Below are 18,997 nucleotides of genomic sequence, written 5' to 3' on the forward strand. Positions count from 1 at the left end.
TGTCATATTTTGCTTTTACTCAGCTCACACATGTCTCCCTTTCCATCTATTTCTCTACTTTTCTTTTTTCTTTTTTCACCACTGTTTTTGCTGTGCATCACATAGTGCAAACAAAGGACTGCAGGTTTGAATGCACTTATGTAGCTTGCGCAAAGCATGGCATTAGACCACCTAGGAAGCAGACAGACAGACATAGAAAGCAGATCCATTCAATAAATGCTTTTGGCCAGCACAAAAACCTGGCGTGGATTAACTTTCACATATTAGCAATGCAGGTCGCTTTTGAGCACTGTTTACCTATGCACAAACAGCTGTATCTTACATGTGCATACACTTAGTTAACTAGCACAAATCTGCTGCCAAATACACACCTTTCAACTGTATAGATATTTGTAGATTGTCCTGATTTTGCAATCACAGTTTTTCCCTGATCCTCATAAACAGACACATAATTTGAAAATAATTGACTATTTAAGCCAGAAAACAATGACAGACATTTGAATTTCAAAACTTCTACCCTTTAGACAATTCACATTAATGCAAAACACATTATTCTATCGACTGTATAAGTTTGTAAGAGCAGTATGTAAAACATGTCCTTATGTTTGGTCCTTTTTCAACCTGATATGTATGGCTTTGTCCAGATTCCTTGTTATAACAAGTTGAGAAGCATGGCTCAATGTGACATGGACATGTATATATGATGATCTGATTTCAGCCCATGTGTTGGCCACATAGCCACAAGCACTACAACCTTGAGTTCTCATTTCATTTTTTCCACACATATATCAAACATTCAGTAAAGAGTAATTTATAATGTTGTGTGCTTCCTCATGGACAGTGCCAGTTGGTAGTGCTTACAACCTTGGTCTGCCAAACTCAAACACCCAAATATGGTCAGTATGGGTACTTGTGTTGTTATACAGTTAGGCTTCTAAGTAGCCTAGTGCTATTAGGCTATTAGCCTCATATGATGCTATGACCCTATGTGCCTATGCAGGCCTCCCAGCTGTTGTCACCCACGGTGCCTGCAGAAGACATCTTGTATAAGTCTACCTTTACTCCTGTGTAAGACATGAAGTCATACTTGTTCCATGGCACATGCATTAAGTACTGTTTTCTGTAGTCTGTGCACTTCGATGGGTAGGGTTCTATTCTCAATGCAGTCAACTGTGTGTGTGTCTCTCTGTGTGCATGAGTCAACTGTAACATGATATTACAGAGAGTATATTCTCCTCAACAGACACTGCCGATGTTATCAACTATAAAGTGTTGTCTGGCACACTCCAAGTCAGCCTTGTGTTGTGGCACTTGCATAAAGTCCTTGGTTCTGTTGTCTGTGTAGTTATATAGGCAGATAGGTAGGAGTTCTATTCTCACCACAGACCACTGTGTGTGTGTGTGTGTGTGTGTGTGTGTGTGTGTGTGTGTGTGTGTGTGTGAGTCAGCTATAACTTGATATTACAGAGAGCATTTTACACCAGCAGGTGAGACATTGTTATATTCTTCTCAGCAAACACTGCTGATGTTATCAGCTATAAAGGGTTGATAGACACAGTGCAAGTCTGACTTGTACCATGGTGAATGTGTTACATTCAGTGATCTGTGGTCTGTGTACTTAGATAGGTAGGGTTCTATTCTCACTGCAATCAACTGTGTGGGGTCCTTCTATGCATGTAAGTCAGCTGTAACTTGATGTTATAGAGAGCATTTTACACCAGCAGGAGGGACACTATTATTCCCATATGTTCAGCAGACAATGCTGATGTCATCAGCTATATCCAAGTACTGTATATGCATGTATCTCACTAGAGCATGATGAGGCAGTGGTCTAGATATCTGCCAGATATCACATCATGCAATACAAGAGAGATTAAAGTGAAATGTGTTTTTATCTGTATGCATACATCATGCATGACACGGTTTGTATGCTCTTTGTAACTAGATGAGAAAGACATGCGGGTTGTCCTGCAGATGCATGTTTCTGGTGAGCTACATGCAACAGAGAGCATGATAATGTACTGTTCTGATGAAATTACACTACAGTGCTGTCATGCAATCCAGAGATCTGAATGTGATGGCCTGGCTTATGATGCGCACCATGCATTCGTACTGGATAATCATTAAAGAGTACAGTTATAAAGGTAATGAGACAACTGAATCCAAAAGATAGAAATCAGGGATATGGCATAATTATCATCATTTGCACAGGATGCTGGGGGAGCAGAAGACCAAGGTTGATAAGAAAGGTTGTTGAGTGTGTATGTGTAAAAACAGGGAAGCGGGCAAGCTGAACCATTGTGTTTGTAGGGGTCCTCCATGTGAAAATGGTATGTGACAGAGTGCATGAACACAGCCAAGCTCAGTGCTAGCTCTATGTCTTGGTATATTGGACAGGTATAAGATATGCATGGTAGAGATGTCAGCTCATCATTGTCACCCCCAACCATGAGACCTGGCGCTGTCCGGAGATGCGCTTCCACCTCCATGCCCAAGGTTAGATGCAGTACTCCTAGCTGACTGTGACTATTGATTGCTGAATGTGCTCTCTTCACAGGAATGCCCAGGGCCATGTCCCCATGGCCTTCCATGTCTGGGAACGAACATCTTACTGCCTGATGGTGCAGGGAAAGTACTGCCTCTACAGAAGCATGATAGGCACGACCATGTTGGCAAGCAGCAGATGGTGTGGCTGACCTACACCCACATAGACGATGTCCCCCTCCTAGCAGACATGTCATCACAGACACTGTATGGTCCATGATATAAACACTTTGTTCCATCACAGACACTTCATGTTCCAATGTGTCATTCAAACAATTCATTGAATTGGCTACATGGTGGAGGCAGTCAAGGATGTCTGTGCCACATCTAGAACCCCGAACATTTGTCTGGAGTCCCTTCAGAATGTGCCTGTGTCTCCATGATGGCCCAAAACATCCACTGAGTGACACAGGAAGAGACACCTACAACAGATGGAGTGAGGACAGCAGGCCTCTTCTGAGCACCTCTATAACCCCTCCTGCATGACACTTAACCAACACTTTGGCTATGGACAGAATCAACAGGCAATGAAGACACAGTAGTCACACTCCCCTGATCAATGTCCTTATCCTCAACCTGTCCAATATCTCTGGCCTCAGTGGACTGGTTAGGCATAGGCCTACTGGCTGCGTCCAGGAAAAAGGGAGGGGGGTCACTGGATGTCAACCTCTGTACCAGATTCAACCTGTGCACTCCCCAACTGTGCCTCAGTTTGGCCACCATCATCATCAGTGTTTGTGGAGACACCAACATCAGGTGTCAGAGTACCCACACTCCCACTGTCACATTGACCCACAATATACATACAAAATACCTGAAAGGACATGTTCTGAGATATCTTGAAATGTATCTACAGTACTGACATAAATGTATTAGGCTTACCATCTGCAGGAGGTCTGTGTCTCTGTATTCCTGATGGTCCTGAAAAAAGTAGGAAATGGCAACAGCATCACAATTAAAAGTAGTGCAGGGGGGTCATACATTTACAACTCTATATTTGCAGTATTTATGTATTATTTATTTTATATTTGTTAACCAGGATAGTCCGTCTGGGTGTGAGCACATTTTCAGTGGAGGCCCAGGGAGAAAAGCTCCATAAAACAATACTTACATAGGCCATAATATACAAGGAACAAATACAGTAATATTTTGAAGTAAGCGAAAATATGCATTAGCATCATTAGGTGTAACATCAAATCTGTAGGATAAAATATTATACATTGATACAAAAGTACCATCAACTTGTTAGGAAGAAAAAGTTATTTCATAGAGGATAAATTGAGAGAAAGTGAGGTTATTAGTCAGGTTAGTTAAGAAAGTGAATAAGAAAGAGAAAGAGAATGGGTTAGGAGAAGAAGAAGATATATCAGATATGTAGGGGGTTCAAGATAGGGGAAAGGCATACAGGGGAGAGATTAGCCAGGGTTGATACAGCAGCAGATCCAGTGGCTATATAAGTAGTCTTTCAGTTGTTTCTTGAATTATGTCAGTGACATTTAATATATGTTGGGGAATAGAGTTCCAGATTTTATAGAAACAGTGGGAATAGAAGGAATCCGTAGCCCTGTTGTTACTTTTGGAGATTTGCAGGAGAGTTTTATGAGTAGATCGGAGGTGACGAGTGTTATTATATGGTTTGAGTAAGTGTTTTAATTCTGGCATTCTGTCAGGCTGGTGTACTAAGTGGTGGGTAAAAATGAGTTAAGCATAGGTTAGGTAATGGGGGAGTTCTAACCAGTTTAATTGTTGTAAGGAGGAACAGTGGTGTGACCTGTGAGGGGAGTTAGTGGCGAATTTGTCTATTTTATTATAACAAAATTCAAGTTTGGAAAGTTCAGTTTTGCTAAGTGTGGTAAAGATGGAAGAGGCATAGAACAGAGTAGATAGGAGATTAATCCTAGCAATGTCTAATCTGGATTCATTTGTAAGAAATAGCTTAATGTTTTAGAGAGCCAAGTTTGATATGAGGTTTTTTTTGATAGATTGAGATACATGAATATCAAATTTCAATTTGTTATCAGTGATAACACCTAATAACATAGTTTGTGAGGTGCCTCAAATGTACTTCAAATGTCAACAGGAATGTGGCTGACAGCTGCAAATTAAGCTTCTAACAGCAGCAATCCAAAATCCACCCACCCAACAAACAACTGACACAGACATATACATTATTAAAGTTAGTTCACTATGCCACAGTATTCTAATAATCATCCTGCAAAACATACCTGGAAGCTCCTTCAGGGATGCAGGAGTTGTGCCCACATCCAGAACATAATGTGCCATGGATTGCTGGGAGCTGTCTTGTGTGGCAATGTTCACCAGGAATTCCTCAGTGGCAGTGAGAAAGGGTTCTGTAGCAGGTCCTCCACCTGTGACTTGATGATTGCATGCCACTGCAGCTGCATGTCTACATGCAGCTGTAACCATGTCTGTTCCTCTTTGCTGCTCCTGCTCATACACGTGATTGTGTCACCCAATGGTGTTAATGTTGGCTATTAATTCATCCCAGAGAGCTGTATAACTCAGCCATATTGGCCCATCCCCTGGACAGCAGCACAGCAGCGTGTTGCCTTAAGGCATCAATTATCAGATTATTATCTGCATGTGTAAATGGGGGCCTATGCTGAGCAGACATATTCCCCAGGATTCATTAAGGTTCCGTGCAGGAATATCTTATTCCTGCACATAAGTGACCGTTTAGGAGCAGCACAGCAGCGCGCCATGCATAGTAATGAAGGCACACTGCCTCAGCTCATAAACAGACATGGAACATGGACAAGTGCAGGAGGCATGTCTGAGAGCAGAGCTCTCACAATATACATGCCCCTACAGTCAAGAACTTCCGTTTGGCAATTACAATGAGTGAGATCACTGACAGGGGTTTGCATCACCCCCAACAGCATAGATCAATGCAGAATGTCCAGATATGTGGTATATATGTCTGGCCTGTCCCTCATTTACCCTGCCAAATCACTGGGATGATCTCATCAATGAAGTCTAAAATAATGGCAAACATACGAGTGTCAGACATCAAATCAGTCAGAAAATGTACATAAAAATAAATCTTATTACCCTAGCAACACCCCAAGTTTATAAGAACAATATTTAAAATATAATAATATCAACACTTTTTTTTTTATCAAACAGATTAAATTTAAGCGTAGGTGCACGGGTTTGCCCATTGTTTAGCTGCACATACTGTAGCTTAAATAGCACAACAAGATGCATGCAGCTGAAGAAGTACTGCAGTAGTGTAGTGGTCAGAGCATTCGCCTTACAAGCAGTCATTTCTGGTTCGATTTTCACTTCAGTAAATTCCATTTTCAATGTCAAATCACTTTATGAACAATATTTTTTGTTGTATAACCCACTAAATGACATATATTTGTGAGTTGGAGTACTGCATTAAATGCAGATGTGAGGTGTCATTGTAATGATGCTGAAAAGCCACAGATAAACACAAGTGCCCCATATAGTATATGTACACATGAATCAGGGATACAAATAGAAGATATAATGTGTAATGAATGATAAATCCATAGAGTGTCCAAATCCACCACCTTCCCAAGAACCATGTTACATTCCTGTCTAATTTAGTGTGGGGTTAAGCAGGACTAAGCACTTATAAGCAGTAGTAAACAGATATAAGCCTGTTTGCATGGTATAAGCAATGCGCATACAGGTTAAGCAATATTGAAGCTAACTCTCTGTAAGCATATTTAACCAGAAGTTAGCATTGCTTACCATCACGCAAACCTGCTTACAGTTGCTTAAAAGTGCCTTAAGCAGTCTGTATCCAACAGCTGCTGTTCTGCCCAGCAACAAGACAACAAGAACAAACAGCCCTTGTAGGTCTTGAAGCCATGACCCTGTACACTATAATCACAGTAGTTAACCAGTAAGCCATCACAGCAGTACATAAGATTGTGGAATCACCAAACAGATCCTTGCTATAGGAAAATGAAAATTAACATGTGAAAGGAATCTATATACAGTTTTATGTTGTATAACCTGCTACATAAAATAAATATGTGAACTGCAGTACTTCATTAAGTTCAGATATGAGGTGTCATTGTAATAAAGTGTTGAAATCCCCGAATGGGACCATCTCGCCTGTGACCTCACCAGTGCCACTGGCATACCACAAACTGGTGAGCAGGTCAGGCACCACTATGCTGACCTGTAAAGGAGAAAGAGGGAGCTCTTTGATCAGTTGATCCATCATGAGGCAGGTTAGTAATAATCTTGCATGTACTGTCATAAGAAATACATCTAAAAGTAGTAGAAAGTTAATTGCCAGTATAAAACCTGTATATGTATGGCATGTACTGAATAGACCAGACAATATGGCAGGAAGAGTCTCTATCTCTGAAAAAACAAAAAAAAATCTTGCTTTTTTCCCACTTTTCTGAGATTTAAAAAAGTTCAGTTACAGGCTTGCTGTTCTTGAACTGTTTGTAAGTTTCTGTGAGGCCATTTTTTGCTTGGGCTAAAGGAAAGTCTCTCTGTTGATCAGTGGCAGTGAAAAACATTGAGCAGCCTGCCTGCCCCTGTGGGAGTGGTTACTGACTTGAAACTGTAGTTTTATTGGCCATTTTGGGTCAATTCCAAAACTCCTTCATCTTCCTCTCTTAAAACCCTCTTTTGTGTGGTTTTGCACGTTTTTGAGCATAGCGCAACAATGGGCAGCGCCGCCTAATTGGGTTTAAACTATTCCTGGCTGCACAAAGTCTGCTCTTCACTTTTTCCCTTAGAACTGCTCTATCTCTCAATTTAAACACCATATTCTCATTCTAAGGCCCTTCACTGGTCCAATTAAGTAATCCTACAAGTTAGCACTATTAAACCATAAGCACTACTTACTCTTATACTCTCTATGATTACCCTGTCCTCTATTGGTCCATCTTAAATTCAGTTTCCCTATTACTCTAGCATGTCCAAAGGTCAGTCAATGGTTTCCTCTCCAGTCCAGCTGGTGAATCTGGGAATTTTGAGACAATGTTACAACTGTCTCATGTACATGGACAACCCTCTCCTCCTCCAAACAGGTTCAAATATATGTGAGAGATGCAACTATTTAGCCAAACTGGAGGCTGAGCTCTCTCATCTCAAAACTGGTGTAACCAGTCAGGAGGAGAAGGTAACCTCACACAACACAATTCCAGTATCACATAGTCCCACCACATCAGCGAACCAAACAAATAAATACACAAAAACATACTCGGAGGCTCTAAATAAAAATCTACCTAAGCAACAGAGACCTCCAAAGCAGACATCCAAGCAAACGCTACCTCAAAACAAAGCACACACAACACATAACCCACAAAGTCAGTGTGCCAAGCAGCCACAGCTCTTATGGCTGAATAACACACCTGATACTCTTGTTATAGGTGACTCTATTGTCAGACACACTAACGTCCCGCTCACCAGGCTGAATAAAGAGAAGGTCACAGTGAGCTGCCTGTCGGGTGCTAGGATCCGACACATAACGCAAGCACTCAGGTCACTCCAAACCAAATACAAATATGACTCAGTCATTGTACATGCTGGTGTGAATGACCTGAGACGTACCTCCCTGGACTACATGAAAAGAGACATAGAGGAGCTCTCTGATCATGTAGCCCGGGCTGGTATGACCCTGACCTTGAACAGCATCTTACTCTCACCTAGAATGATGCCACAGTACAAAGACAAAATGATCGATTTTAACAATTGGCTAAAATGTTGGTGTCATTCAAAGGGGATCCAGTGTCTGTCAGCCTGGGATGACATGCTCGACAAGCCATGTTGCTTCGCTAGGGACGGCTTGCACCTGTCACCACTGGGCTTTCGTATATTGGCAAAGGCTCTTGCCACCCCCATAGTGCCTTTTTTAGGCAAGGCTCAAAAGTCAAACCCACCCCCATAGACAGCAGAAGGAACAAGAAACTAAGGGTAATGCTGCTAAACGCCAGAAGTCTTAACCTCAAGATGCACGCACTCAAAGCTCTCTTCAGTATGGAGAACATCGATATCTGTGAAGTGACAGAAACCTGGTTCAAGGCTCCAGAGAGCACCCCAGCACTACCAGGCTATACCTCATATCATGCTTTTCGGCCATAAAACCCGGACCAAACCACAAAAGGAGGGGGAGTTTCCATATTTATCAAGGATATCCACACCTCCAGGTTAGTGGCATTGCACAAAGTATCAGAGACCATCCATGTGCAACTAACAGTGGGCAAGACTGCTTTTCAGTTTATATCATCCTACAGACCACCCTCTCAAAGTCAGGAATCCCATTTGGCTTTCCTGAAAACATTGGAGAACATGAAGATCTCTCCGAACACCATTATATTGGGCGACTTCAACTACCCAAACATTGACTGGAAGCACTACTCAAGCCCCAGCACCTTAGCCCAAAGATTCCTGGAAATTATAAACTCAAATGCTATGGAACAACTAAACACCACTCCCACAAGAGGGGACAACATACTAGACCTGATCATTACCAACATGGGGACTCTATGCTCCACATCAGAAGTATATCCCTCATTGGTAAGATCAGACCACAAATTAATTTCACTGGATGTCCACATCCCGACCCCACCCCCATCCCAGAAAACCACGGCGAAAAACTTCTCTAAAGCAAACTTCTCACTTCTCAAAACCGAAGTGGAATCCTTCAAGGCCCGAGGGCCAGTGGAAACTATAGCCCAAACTGCAGAATCCTATATAAATGCATTCTACGGACATCTCCAGGAATGCATGGATCATGCTATCCCAAACAAAACCAACACCCAGTCATCCAAAGGCAGGCGTCCAGTCTGGTGGACCCCTGCCATAAATAAACTGTACAACAGAAGGAGGAAGCTACTACATGATAGAGCAAAATCCCTAATAGGGAAGGCATCTCTGATCAGTACTAGCAAAAAATTACGATCCCTCATAAAATCCTCTAAGGCCAGCTTTGAGAGAAAAAATGCACAGGACACCAAAGACAATCATAAGGCTTTTTTCAGTTATGTTAGAAACCTGGGATGCAACTCCCAGACTTGTTCTGAGTTGATGCTAAATGACAAAAAATACACTGAACCCACAGACATCGCCAATATCCTGGCAGACAGGTTCAGTGCAAACTTCCCCCCCCCCCCCCCAAAAGAGCAAGTATCTATCCTGGCAGAGGGCTGCCTCCCAAAAATCTCAGATGCTCAGGTGAAGGCTGCCCTCTCCAAAGCAAAAAACACTGCTTCCATGGGACCAGATGGTGTCCCAGGTTGCGTCCTACATGAACTACAAGAGGAACTAATCCCTCAAATAAAACAGCTATACAATCTCAGCCTCACTACAGGATATGTGCCCACAGAATGGCGTACAGCAACAGTGGTCCCACTCCACAAAGGTGGAGCCTCTACAGACCCTGGAAACTATCGCCCCATAAGCCCAACTAGCTTACTCTGCAAGGCTATGGAGAGGATCATCATGGAGCTCATAAACAAAGACATTGGGGACCTACAGACACTAGATCCTACCCAGTTTGGCTTTGTCAAGGGCAGATCCTGCCTTTTGAACCTGGTTGACTTCTTTGAAACAGTCACCAAAGCCATAGATGAAGGGAAGGTAGTCCACACAGCCTATCTGGACCTTGCAAAGGCATTTGACACAATACCCCACTCGGGCATCATAGATAAGCTATCCAGCTTAAATATAAACCCCTATGTCACAAGATGGGTCACAAACTGGCTCAAAGACAGAACCCACAGAGTGAGAGTTGCTGGAGCCATGTCAGACTCGAAACCGGTCACAAGTGGCATCCCACGGGGTTATGTCCTGGGACCACTCTTGTTCGGTATATACTTTTCCAAGGTACAGGCAAACATGGGAGGACTATGGCTCACCAAGTTCGCAGACGACTGCAAACTGGGTGCCATAATCAACTCTCCAGCTGACACAACATCATTCAAAAAGGTCTCACAGAGACAGATAACTGGTGCCAGCACCAAGGTTTAAAGCTAAATGCCAAAAAATGTATAGTCATACCCTTTGGTAAAAACAATGTGCCCACAAATTACCACATAGGTGGAAACCCATTAAGTACAGACAAATTTATTAGGGCCCTGGGGACCCAAGTTGATAGCAATCTCTCCTTTGAAAACCACATTGCCAAAGTGGTTAGAAAGACCTTCTACATAGCCCACCTCATCACGAAGGGTTTCACATCTAGATCAAGAGAGGTAATCATGCCCCTTTATTCATCCCTCATCAGGCCCATCATAGAATACAATGCCCCTTTTGGGAAGTACCTTACCCAACACCTGCAGCAATTAGAAAGACCCCAAAAGTATCTCACCAAGAGGATCAAGGGTCTCAAACAGATGCCATATACTGCTCGGTTAAAAAAACTCCAGCTCTACTCAGTTGCATACCGCCTACTTCGAGGCGATCTATGCCTGACATACAAAGCTATGTCAAATCCAGAATTAATGGATATGCTCCACCTCAGTAAATCTAAATCCCTTAGAGCCACACGCTCGAGGGACTTGAACCTCAGCACCGAAATAAATAGAACTTGCTGGAGGGACAGGTTCATAACCCAGAGGCTCCCTTCACTATGGAATAGAATTCCAGTTCATGTGAGGCAGAGCACCTCACTGAATCTCTTCAAGAAGAATCTCAATAAGTGGATGGGGGATCGTAGGTTTGTACCAGGGATTACTCCCATGTCACTATTAGACAGAGGCACAGTAAACTAAACCTTAAAAAGGGCACAGTATACTCAAATCAAGGGGTGGCGTAAGCCATACAGACTCGGGCTAGGCTTATAATTGCCCCAGGGCAGATAGCCTAGTATGAACCTATGAACCTAAGAGGCTAGGCTGATGGGTGATGTCCCAGCTGTGTGTAAGTATTCATCTACTACCTGTTTAATAATTGTCAGCTCATGTATATTATGGATAGGTATGGCTAAATATTCCTCTTATGTCTTTGACAGCAGCAGACGAGCGGGCTGTGAATCGGGAAGTCCATGCCCGTAGAGTGAAGAGGTTACATCATGAGGCAGGTTAGTAATAATCTTGCATGTACTGTCATAGGAAATACATCTAAAAGTAGTAGAAAGTTAATTGCCAGCATAAAACCTGTATTGTGTATGGCATGTACTGAATAGACCAGACAATATGGCAGGAAGAGTCTCATACAGGTTGTATGTAAATAAAAGGTTAATAGCCTGACAATAAAGGTCTAACTGCTGGACTGTTTGTGTTTACTCTGTTATCATATGGTAATGTAGTGTTGCAATCTCTTAATAGTACTGTTGTATTAAGCACTGTTAACCACATTGTGCTGCATAAATAAAATGTGTAGGAATGTCTGTATACGACTGTTGCAATCACAAGAGGTCATATTGTGCAACTGAGAGAGACTTAGAAAAGAATGAAAAGATAGACCCCATAATCCAACTAGCGCATTCAACTGAGATGTGAAGTGTTGAACTTTTAGCACACACAGCCATGGTTCGAATCGTGGGAGTGGTAGTAAGCTGTATGCAGAATCATACCCCACAACTGTACAGATATTGTCAGAAAGTCCAGATAATTGGTGTAAGTCCCCTGCCTGTCACCATGTCCCCCTTGCAAATCAGTGGGATGATCCCAAAAGTTTAGGCAGCAAATAATGACATACAACTGATTGTCAGACACCATAACTGTCACAAATATATCCACAAGAACACACCTGTCACTCTAGCAACTCACCAAAGTGTTATGAGAGTAACAAGCAAAGTATGTCCCAACTCCACCTGCATGTTGTGAAGCTATGACCAGAGTGTGTGCAGTGACAGAGTGAGACATATGTTCATAATAATAATGTGGAATCTGGTAATATGTGTGACAACATTCAGGTAGTGTTAGCAAACATCCCCACCACAGGTCTGTCAGATACAAAAATTGTGCCTAGAAATAAAAAAATTGTAATCTTGGACTGGTACTGTTTAGTCTGGTATTGTATGGCAGTGCTAGTGTTGCAGTATCACTGACTAATAAGGTATTACTCATCACAGTCATCCACACAGTGCTACATAATAAAATTGTCTAGGAAACCCTGTATAAGAGTGTTGTAATTACAAGGTCAGATTGTAAAACCATGGGAGACATAGAAAGAATTCAGAGAAAAGATACACAGCAAATATCTATATAGCACACCCAACTGTGATGCACACTGTTTTATTTTAGCACACACAGCCATGGTTCAAATCCTGGGAGTGGTAGTAAGCTGCATGCAGACTCATACCCCTTGGCTGCACAGATCTGTCCAGAATGTCCAGAGAAATAGCCCATATCTGCTGGCTGTTACCCTGTCCCCCTGGCATATCAGTGTGCTAATCTCTGACATGTAGGCAGCATTTAATGTCATATAACTGACTGTCAGGCCTGTAAATATTTGGAAAATGTCTATGAAAACAAATCTGTCATTGTACAGCTCACCAAAGGTTTATGAGGGCAATAGTCAAAATATGCCCCAGTTTCACCTGCATGTTGTCAAGACATATCCAAAGTGTGTGCAATAAGAGATGGAGAGGTATGTGCATAACATCAACCTGGAATCTGGGACTATGCGTAGAAACAGTCAGGTAGTGTTAACAAACAATACCTCCACAGGTATACCAGGTAAGAGGCGTATACTGCAGGTAAAACACAGTTCTTGTATATAGTTGTCTACATCCATACCACTGTCCAAACTAAGGCCATAGGGTAGTGTAATAATACCCGTAAGGTACAGATCACAGCACTAACTAGGAAAGTAATGAGAACTACAGGGATATACAAGTTGTTAACTGACATCTCCCCCCCCCCCCACCATATCTGTAACAATAAATTAAATATACAACTCAATCGGTATGTGCACTTTTAAATCTACTTTTGGAATGCATGTCCTATTGTTTGATAAATATTGAATTTGTTTTATGCATGTGCAATGTTGAAATACTCCCACATTGGTGGCATGCTGCCATCAATGTACCTGCATGCTGTTGTAGTGGTCACTGTGGTTCCATATATGCATGTGCTTTGTTTGCTATGCAACTGTTCTGTTTTGGGTTAATGGGAATATCGATGCATGCTGTTATACCTAATCCTGGAATGTATTGAGTATTACTAACCCACATATGTTTTAAAACACCATATCAAGTTTGGGAAGGCTGGTTCCAGCGGACCCACCTCTCCCACCTCATCTGGCTGTGGCACTGGGCACCAGCATGGCTGGTGCCCACCCCGAGACCTCCTCATCCGCTGGTCCTGCACCACCTTCAGGTGTAACTGCCTCAGGGGATGGGGCTCATCCCCCCTTGGAGCGGGAGCGGACAGGATACTGTCATCCATCATTAGGTCCAGGTACTGGTGCGTAGCAAGCTCCACAGGGAGTTTGGAGATCTGCTATGCCAGCTTGACAGCTGTGTGGTGCAACTAGAGGGCATTCTGCCTCTCCTACTCAGGCCCCAGCACAGCCACCTTCGGGGCCATGAAGGTGCAGTGGTGACTGCCCATGGGTGGGGAACTCAGTCCTACTGTTTCCACTAGGGGGATCATGGGCTTCCAACTTCCAAACACCCCTCCCCATCCAAGGTGTTCACCCCCACATGTGTCATATAGTGCCCCTGTATGTTGTCTTGTCTGTCTTGTCTATTATCCTGCCAAACTTACCTCCCCAAATATACCTACTATCCCTTCCCAACAACCAAAGTGTTATGAGAGTAATAAGCAAAGTATGAAAGTATGTCCCAGCTCCACCCCCATGTTGTGAAGCTACGACCAGAGTGTGTGCAGTAACAGAGTGAGACGTATGTGCTTCCCACGCACAGGAAGGATGCCCTCCATACAGGAAAGGTAAAGTGACCACGTCCACATGATGGAGGAGTATATAGTAGTGGGTTGCCATGACAGTGATAACTGGAAGTACTACACAGCATGTTGCATGCAGGTAGCAAGTGGTGGACACTAACTGGTGCAGAGGCCATCACGTGATCATGTCCTCACCTACAAAATTCATGCTGCAATCTATTCAAAGCAGCTCAATCCATTTAGTATAGAGAGACCGAGACTGAGACACAGAGAGAGGGAAAGCAAAAAAAAAAAAAAAAAAATTCAAACAACAAAAAATCCATCCAGCCATCCACACAGCAAACTATCCAGAAGAGACATCATTCCCACAACAGGTATGTGAAGTATATATGCATATAATTGAATGTAGTACTTGGTTCATAATAATGGGATAGATGATGTGGAATGATTTATACGTGCCATCAGGTGTTGTTTTATAATGATGTCCAGCTGAACAACTGCTATAGACAATAGTGTCTGTCCCTGTGTGCAGTGGGCCATACCTGTCAACTGTGCAGATCAGCATTGACTGACAAGATGTAAGCCATCATAGTGTGTGTTGTGTAAGGCAAGACATGTATATTAGTGTGGCCAGTAGCTGGTGGTGGAAGTAATGCCATTATGATGGATAAGTGGGTTCCAGAGCCCAACACCTGCAGGACAGTCATGTTAACATATAATGTAGCATGCAGAAATGCCATAGGTGTGTAATAGGCTTACCTGCAATTTGTCCCTATATATACCCCCCTAATGTTAGGCTGTGTCTACATGTGGTACCTGTCTGTGTTGTAGCAAGGCAGAACAGTGCAGCTGTGCAGGAAGGACAGTAGAGTGTGGACCTGATGTCTGAATGCACCCCATATACACACACACACACACACACACACACACACACACACACACACACACACACACACACACACACACACACACACACACACACACACACACACACACACACACACACACACACACACACATGTATGTCTACAGATATACAGACACCTATATGAATATATATGGTTTACCTTTGAAACATTGAAAATCAGCTTTCCGAATAGCCATTGGAAGAACCAAAAAGCCGAATCCAGATTGTCAAACGTCTCTGAAGTTTGAAACTCAGCAAACGAACAGCAGATTCACTGAGCTTCAAACTCAGATGTCAAACACACAATGTAATGAAGGGGGGCAAGCCCCCCCTGCACCCCCCACACCCCCCTACTTTAATATTCTAACTTCAGGGTCTTACTACAGTGGATAAGGGATCCATTTCCCAATCCCCACTATACTGCACTCCACACCCACAATGCTGAATCTGCAATGAGCAAATGTCAATGCGCATTCGCTCATTGCACATTCGATGCATTTTTTTTCAGCTAACTGTAAACTTGAAAACATACTTTCGCACAACTGTCTTTTGACAAGTTGTGTTTCAAAGTTTCAAAGGTAAGCCGTGTATCTCATTAAGTATAAATGCATTTCCACACATATTCTATTTATTTATCCCTTTGTTCTTATTTATTCAGCCCATACACCTGTGTAGACTCTAACAGAGTAACAGATGGTTCCCTACTGGAGATGAACTTATTCTGTAAGCTACAGATGAGTTGGGCTAGACATTTTTCTACATCTGGTCTGTTTTTGTGTGGCCATTTTAGGAACAGGAATCTACTTCCATAATGAGAAGTCATCAGAACTATTTCTATATAAACATAATCCTTTCCTCTTGTTTCGTGTTTCCCTGATAAATTATTAAGCAAACTGGAGGGTCATAATGTGGACTTTTTACATGTCAATGTACCTCATACTAGAAATATACCCCATGCCTTAGGTGTTTTTTAACAAGGATCCTAAAGATATTTTTATTTGATTCAATAAACAAAACCATACTATCCTTTTCCAAAACATACAGATCTTTCTCTCCCACACTTTCTTTTTTTTATTCTTTATTCAGTTCTATGAAATACACACATAATTACAGAACAAGTGAGACACTGACAAATCAACATCAATGAGAAGGTGCTGCTTTTTCCTGCTTTGGGTCATTTCCAGAAACACCCTACATATAAAATTAAATCATTTGATTGTCCAATAACCAATTTTTTACAACCCACTTTCATCAGTTTAGAAATGGCAGTTTGTGTGGACTTCATTTAGTCCTGGCTGTAAACACACCACAGTCTTGCAATCAAGTACTCATGTTGCAGCAATTTGTATGGGTTGCCACTTAGGTGTTTATCAGTTATGTTTTGGGTGGAGGGGATGACGGGGAGATGTATGGTTCATGTCAGGAGCAGTGTTTACGATTAGGATATAGAGTGACTGGAGTTCTAATTTCTGAACCGATTGTGACGTTTAGGAACCAACTTGGGGATTTTACATTTAGTACAGGGATTTGTGATTACGAAGCAACTGTGAGTTTTATGATCAGAATTAGGGAGTGGGGTTGGGTGGTTTAGGGTTAGGGACAAGGTAAATCTTTTAGGGCTAGATTTAAGGTACTGGTTGGAAATATGTATGCCTCTCTTGAGAAAATTCATGTCCAATTAACTATAGGCAAAGCCCCCTACCACATCATAGCTAGCTATAGGTCCCTTACAATGAAACAGGAAAATCATACCACATACCTAGACTTACCAGAGTCACTTGCCATATAGACCAACACCTTACTCATTGGTGATTTTAATTATCTTACCATCGACTAGGAAACATATATGACCACAAACATGCTGGCTCAGAGGTTCTTGGCATTTGTTAATGCAAATACTCTAGACCAGTTGGTCATTACACCCACAAGAGGTTCATATGTCCTGTCCATAGTACTCACTGACATGGGAGAGCATTGCACCTTGCATGTGAAATCCTCCATGGTAAGATTGGACCATAAATCTGTCTCATTCAATGAAATTATAAGACCAGACACCCCAACAAGCTCCAAAACACTTAAGAATTTTTCAGAGACAAACTACTTCCTACTAAGTGATGGTATGAAAAGATTCAAAGCCCCCTTGCATGCAGCTAACATGGCTTTTGTGCAGAGGGGTACACCAATGCCCTGTAAAACTACATAAGCAGTTGTATATAACTGGCTATACCTGACCAGATCAAAACATGTCTTGCTGAAAAAACAAGCCACCTCGGGGGATGCCTAGTATAAACAGGATATACAACAAGAGAAAGAAACTACGGCTCAACAGAGGAAGATATCCCTCCTAGCTTAAACAAACAAATTAGAGATTGCCGTGAACTCGCAAGACGCACCACAAACATCGGATCCTTTGTGTGAAACTACCAGGGAATCTCTGAATCAGCCTGTATCTTTAATGGGAGGAGCCGCGAATGCCAACTCCACAGAACTGGCTCAGGTGACCGGAAGCTGAGCTGTGTCATCACACCACCATAGTACCGCTGAGGTAGCACCCCTGATACATCTTCATAAAAAAGGAAGTCCCATTCTGACGATAATGGTGACTCTACTACTAATGTTAACACTGGAGCCAGACCTAGGGCTATCACTTCTTTTCAACTGCCGAGCCGTTTTCATATCAGGGACAGGTCACAGAATCGAGGGAAGAATGGCAGACTCTATCGCCTCTCAAGTACAGAAATGAATGTGAACCTAACAGGCCAATGGAAAAGGAGGTAAACAGTTTAGTTTTTAATATTTCCTCTATACAGCTTACTGCAGCACAGTTAGCAATGCTGAACAAAGATTTATCATTCGTCTCTGCCAGAGAAGCCAAACTAACTAGTGTCTTATCTGATCCTAAATTGTTTGGTAGGAGTCTTACATTGAAAGCGATGCTACCTGACACTGTTAACACTGACAACGCTTTCTTTAGAAAACCCAGCACTTTTATCCCACCACCCAATGCCAAGATAGAGACCTTTATTCAGACTTGTGAGAAGCAAATAAGAAGAGAATTCAAATCTAATAGAAAGAAGAGATACTTTAATCTTAATAATGATGAATATGCAGCCCTCAATGAACTGAAGAACTTGAAATCCTTAGAGATTAGACCAGCAGATAAGGGTGGCGGAATTGTTGTGTTAGACAAGGACTTATATCAAACACAAATGCATAAATTGTTGTGTGATGACAACACTTATGTCTGTATTTCTAAAACTGCTGTTTATGGTATGACCGAGAAGGTTTCCTTCCTTATTTTCAATCTGCTTATGACAGGTATGATCGATAATAATTTCTTTAAATATTTTGAAGTACAGCAGCCACTTATACCGATCATTTATGGCTTACCCTAAGTACATAAACATCTAACACTGCCACTCACGTGCCCGATAGTGTCTGGGAAAGGATGGGTAACCGAGCCAATTTCTATTTACATTGAAAAGAATTTGCATTCTCTGTTGGACACTTGTGACACCGTCCTAAAAGATGCTAGGACCTTCTTACAAAGATTATATATGGCTACTTCTGATTTGAGTGATGATTATCTTTTAGTGACAATGGATGTAGAGTCACTCTTTACTGTGATCCCCAATACTTGGGGTATAGAAAAGGTCAGGAAATTTATGCATGTCAACCATTTTTTACTGAGGACAAGATCAATTTAATTTGTGCCCTTTTAGAACTGGTTTTA

Source organism: Protopterus annectens, chromosome 3.part0 (assembly GCF_019279795.1).
Source record: "Protopterus annectens isolate FY-2018-M chromosome 3.part0, PAN1.0, whole genome shotgun sequence".
Classification (NCBI taxonomy): domain Eukaryota; kingdom Metazoa; phylum Chordata; order Ceratodontiformes; family Protopteridae; genus Protopterus; species Protopterus annectens.